The sequence below is a fragment of the Aotus nancymaae genome, unplaced genomic scaffold (assembly GCF_030222135.1).
Source record: "Aotus nancymaae isolate 86718 unplaced genomic scaffold, 86718_ANA_hifiasm-v0.15.2.pri h1tg000051l, whole genome shotgun sequence".
In the NCBI taxonomy this organism is placed as follows: domain Eukaryota; kingdom Metazoa; phylum Chordata; class Mammalia; order Primates; family Aotidae; genus Aotus; species Aotus nancymaae.
In genome coordinates, this window is record NW_026988465.1 from 16,299,390 (window position 1) to 16,305,768 (window position 6,379).

Consider the following 6,379-nt stretch of genomic DNA (forward strand, 5'->3'; position numbering starts at 1 on the left):
TACTGTTTCTTAAGTACTATACAATAAGTTGTCTTTTATCGACATTATTTTATTTAATTATTAGTTTTCATCTACATTATTTTATTTAATTATTAGTTTGTTTTATAGGCTGAGAGAGATAAAGTAAACTGTCCCAGGTTATTGTTACTGGTCAGCATCAGAATCATGTATCAAACACTGGTCTCTCTGACTCCAAAGTGCAAGTTCTTACAGATGATTTATTCACTCATTCATTCATTCACTCATTCATTCAACAACTATGCATGAAGCCCTACCATTGCTAAGCACTCTTCTAGTCATCGGTTTAAAGGTATGAACAAGATGCATTCAGTTCCTGTCCTCATGGAACTTACTTTCTAGGAGGAAAAACAGGCTATACACAAGCAAATTTATAAATAAATGACATGATTTCTGATAAATGCCAAGAAGGGAAAGCTAAGCAAAAAAAGAGGGATGGAGTGGTACTGGGGAGTGTTTTTTAAATAGAGAGGGAAGGAAAGGACATTCTCAGCAAATGATATTTAAGCAGAACCTCTATGATGAAAAAGAATGAGCTACAGAAATCTCTAATGACATGAAGACTTAGAAAATTAAGCCAAATCATAGAAAAATAAAATCACCCTGCTTCAAGTCACATAGCCAGTAAGAGGCAGAGTGGGAAGCAAAGCTGAGGCTCCCACTCCTGCCTTCTTCCCACTACAACACACACGGTTTTCTGCTGCTCAACCTTAAACCAATCAGTTGTGTCATTTTACTTTTCTTATATTCTCCCTAAATGTTTCTAAAAATTTTTTCACATAGAGACAAACAAAGGAAAGATATGTCTTTCCTTTGCCTGGTAGTTAACCAATAAATTTACTAAACATCTACTAAGAAGCAGTTCTCAGAAGGTATCAGGCATAAGAATTCTTCACTTTTACTAAAGGCAGAGGGGAGCAAACATTCTCATACTTGACATGTCTTCTTGAATAATATTTATTCCTACTGATATGACTAGGAGTGGTTTCTATGATATACTTGTATCTGTTTTATTTATTTTTGAAATTCTACTAAGTCTTGTTTGTTCCCCTCTAGCCAAAATTGGAAGAAAATTCAATATGAGGAAAATTACAGGGATTGGCCCCTACTGTGCTGGGATTATCTGAAAACCCTGGACTGGCACAGTCTAAGAGTCCTGGGAGAGGCGCCTCTGGCTTTCCATCCCTGGTAGTCTCCCCAGGCAATGCTCATTATCCAAGCTCACGCGGCACTCATATAGGTGGAATGGCTCTAGTAGCAGGGTCCATGCTTTCCAAACCAAAGTCAGCAGTCAGGATCCTCACTGCCACTCCCAAGGCCACAGATGTGATGATCAGTCTCCAGGCATTCCCATGGAATAGAAACCTGCTACCTACAGGGGGAGCCCATGGGAAGAGATGCCATTTGTCACCTACAGAGCTCACTGCCTTCTATCTTCCAAGTGCTGGGGACTCCAGCTGTCTTTCTTACACTGGCTCCTGTCTGTCTCTTACCTTCTTTTCTCTGAGACCATTTGGATGGCGTATAACCAGAAAGATTATCTCCTGCCTCCCCATTCCTTCTCAGACTTAGATGTCATAAAACTCGCTTAGAGAGTTTATCAAAACACAGATTGCTGGTCCCCACCTCAGAGATTCTGAATCAGTAGGCTTGAGATAGGGCCCAAGGACTGACATTTCTAGCAAGAAGATTTTAGAGGATGCTGCTGCTTCTGGTTCCTGGATCAGCCTCTGAGTCATTCTTCTTATGTTACTTTCACTTAAAAGGGAGAAAAAAATTACCTCTTTTATTCTTTTTGCAAGTACAGGGCAGCAAAAAGGACAGGACCCGAATTAATTTTTCAATAACTCACACCAATACACTAGCAAAGACAAGAGAGGGAGAAATTAACAAAGGATATTTTATTCTCTGCAACACAGGTGTGGAATGCCTTTCTGAGGGGGGCTTCACTGGCAGGTCCTCTTAACCACTGTTGCCACCCCTCACCAGAGCTTGGCTCATAAACCCACTCTCAGGTAGACCAGCTGCAAGGGGAACAGTTGAGTAATTTTTCATAGGCAAGTCTAGGCATCTCCTTTTCACTACCAATTAGCTAGCCACAACGAGAATGCTCAGCCGCCCCAGCCCAGAATGCAATCCACACAAATACTCATTGTGTGGCAGATAGCATCTCTGGCAGCATCAAGAATTTCATATTAAAAGTACACGGGGAGGTGAGAGGGGAAAAAAGAAAAATATATACAAGTGTAACACATTTCAAAAACCAGGAACTTTATCTCTTGCCACCGTGATTTTTCCACACTTTTGATTCCTACATTAAAGTATAATCTTGTGTACGGATGGCCTCTGCCTTCTATTACAAGATCCCACTGAGGCTTTCTTCTTTTACCTTGGTGTTTTGCTGGCTTTTGGCAAGGGAGTAGCCTGGACTCTTAGGGGAGAACAGTTATATCTAATATATCTTTTCATAGTCTGCACATTTACCCAACCTCATTTTTTAAAATGGTCCCTGGACCCTGCAAGAAATGCTACAGACATGCACTACTGTGCAAAGAATCAAAGAACTCAGGCAGAGAGTATATGAAGTTATGTGGAAAGGTTTGCTTCCCCATGATATATCTCTGCATTCCTAACGAAGCTGGGCAAACCAGAAAGAAGAGTGTGTTCTGGAGGCACTTTAAAAAAAGCCACCTCTAAATCAGCTCTGTCTCAATCACCTGTTTTCTCTAAGGTAGAGTAATCTTGAGTTGCCTGTGGGCTCCTAAGGTACACTCTGCGAATATGTAAAGAATTAGCCCCGTTCCTGTGTCAGGGCGCAAGCCACAGTTCTGACAGGATGCCTTCGATATAGCCAGAGAGCCTTTAATGGGGCAGGAGGAAGTTGGAGAAAGATCTCCTCCAACAACGCCGTTCCTACAGAGCAACTTGATGTTGTTATGGCAGCATAGTTCTGCAATTCAATCTCATCACGGACATAACCAAGAAAGAGAAAAGAGAATTACTTGCCTTTTTCCTACCCTGAGGCTATGCTCAACTTAGGTGTCCTGTCAGACAAATTTGGCCTTTTCCCTTCTTCAGCAGCCTTTATATGAAAGCACCAGACATCACAATGCATCGTTCATTCATTCATTATTCCACCTCTCTCGCACATTCTCTCTTCAAGTCAGGACCCATCAGGGTGACAGTGACATTCTTGATGGGAAGGGTTTGCTGAGGAGCCCCAAGGAACTCAGTTTCCCTCAACAACCAGGAGGAAACAGGGTGATTATCAATTCAAGAGAAAACAGAACATTTTGTGGATTTAGGCTCAATAAAACAACCTCCCCAAATGTTAAAGTAAATAAGGAAAAATATGACTTTAAAAAATGGACAACTAGGAGAATTTCTTTTCACACAGCAATGTAATTTTCTCCTCACAGTAACAGTCATAATTTCATACCCTTTCTATATGTGAGAAGAGACAGCTGAGCATTTTAGCCATCTATTTGCTAATTAATATTCCAACCCAAAATGCCGTGCTATAGTTATTGGAAATCAAGTTTCCCAAAGGACTGTCACATTGTGTTTAACCCAAAGCAATGATGTTTCTGCTTATGACTCTGAAGGTTTCATGACTGTCTGCTGTGTCTTCATTCTCCTTTGGAACTTCTCCAATTTCCCCAGAAACACAGGTGGTCTTTTGAATAAACAGAACTAACATATTGAGCTCCATAAGCTCTATGATGATATGCATTTCTCTCATTCACAGCTGTTGCTTGCACAGTTGGAATAATGTGCAGCTATGAGGCAGCTACTTAGTGAACTGGAGGTTCCTATTTAGAGTGTGAATTCTTAGAAAGGCATCTCAGGTAAAGAAGAAACAGAAAATAACAAGTGATGCTCCACAGGGATCTGTACACTTTTCATTATCTTTGTGAGGAAAATGAAAACATGTGTTCAGGAATCTATTGAAGAAGCTGATGGTATTCATCCTATTTCAGAGTAATCCCGTGCAGAGAGGGTTTCTTTCCATCATAAAAATAATTGGTAAAGAAGGCCCTGAGCAATCATGCTCTATACTTCTGGCATTTAATAGAACTGAAATGTTAGCTGTAATAAAATATTTTACCACCTCTCATTCATCTAAGACTAAAAAAAATGTGAGGCATTCATAGAAATATTTTATGAAGCCCATTTTACAGTGATGCCAATGTCAATGTTGAAGGGTTTAAATACATAAGCAGAATCAACAACCAAGCAAAGACAATTATGTTTATACCACAAAGTCGTGGCATCTCTCTCAATGCAGTAACCTAGAAATTTTCTTAGCTGTAATTCCTTTCTGAATATAAAGTTAATTATGAAGACTTTCAATAGCTTTACTAGCTAAACTGCATGTCATTATTTGCAGCTACCAAAGGAAAGGTTTTAGCAGATGAGGCAATGTCACCATATGTCTAAAAGGTAAAAGAAAATTTCCAATTAAAAAAAAAATTATTCATAATGCACAAATATATTTTATATCAGAAGTTTGAAAATGACATGAAATTTAAACTGAACTTTCCATTTAGGATGGCAGAATAAGCATGAAACAAAATCTCATCCTTTTTCGCTAAACTCAAAGAAATTACAGAAAAGAGATAGAGTAACCTAATCAATACATATTTGTGCTGGAAAACCAAAGAAGAATATCTCCATAGATTAGAAAGACACATTTCAAAGTAGCAAACAACAGAAAACTAAAGTTATAAAAAGAGACCAATGGTTTAAAAATATTATACTGCTCTGTGTGTGTGTGTGTATGTGTGTGTGCGTGTGTGTATGTGTGTGTGTATGTCTGTGTGTGTGTGTATGTGTGTATGTGTGTGTGCATGTTTGTGTGTGTGTGTGCATGTGTATGTCTGTGTGTGTGTGTGTGTGTGTGTGTGCATATTTGCAACTTTATGAAACAGACCCTCTAGTTGTTTATACCCTAAGGGTCATTTAAAACTTGAACTTTAAGTTCTCAAGATTTGAGTTGGTGCTGCTACAAGATGATTGCCTTAGGAGATCATCATAATCCATAATGAACAAGGAAAAGCTCTTTCTCAGGAAATGAAAACAGAACTGCAAGACACCAACCAACTGGAAATCTAACACTTGAAGGAGGGAAAACAAGATCCATGTGTGGAATAATTTAAGCTTAAAGCAATAGTAATAATAGAATAATCTGAAAAGGGTTTTTTAAAATACGTGTATGTTCAGTAACCAAGGAGATAGTAACTAAAGATGGAAATAGTTTTTTGTTTTTTACAGAATGTGGAAAATGTCACTATTGAGCAATGCCTGACATACATTAAGCAGTCTATGAATGTTAGCCATTATTTCTTTTCACTACTATATTAAAACTATGAAGGCAGAGAATTTTGTTTTATTTACTGCTGTATTCTACAGCATCTAGAAGAATTTCTTATACGAAGTGAAAATTGAGCAATTAATTTTTCGGGAAAAGAATAAATTTGGTGTTTGTATATTTAAAAATACAATAAATTATTAAATAAGAGTAGTGATTGTGAAACAAAAATAGGTTTATATAAAAAATGAACAGATATCATAATTATGAGTAGAATAGTAATTGAAACGAAAAATATGAGGTTCAGAATGCATCATTAATCATTGTTGCTATGGAAGACTCATCTTCTTACAATAAGTAGACTCTGGGAAAAAACTTACTCTTGGAGGTATTGTTGTTATTACAAAAGATAGGAGCCAGATGCGGTGGCTCACACCTGTAATCCCAGCACTTTGGGAGGCCAAGGCGGGCAGATGACCTGAGGTTGGGAGTTCAAGACCAGCTTGACCAACATGGAGAAACCCAGTCTCTAGTCTCTATTAAAAAAACAAACAAACAAAAATAGCCTGGTGTAGTGGCCCATGCCTGTAAGCCCAGCTACTCGGGAGGCTGAGACAGGAGAATCACTTGAACCTGGGAGGCAGAGGCTGCAGTGAGCCGAGATCATACCACTGCCTGGGCAACAAGAGCAAAACTACGTCTCCAACAAAAAAAAAGATAGGAGAATTCTCCAAAAAAGCTCTCAAAGAAATATGAGCACTGCCAGGAATACAGGGCTAGGGTTTCTGAAGCTGACATCTGAGATGGGAGAACTCAAGAATTTGGTTAAGAATACACAGGAAAAGTAGGCTAGGGTAGGCAAGATTCAAGCCCACAAAGTTGAGAAGCTGAGCCAGGGCAGAAGAGACTTTCAGCATTGGGAGCTGGAGAGAAACTAATATAAAGGAAATCTATAAGTCTGCAGAAAGACAGTCAGAGATAAAGTATTCTGAAGTTTGAGTATTGTTTGAGATGTAAAGGTATTAACTTTAGATTCTGTGATACTAGCTA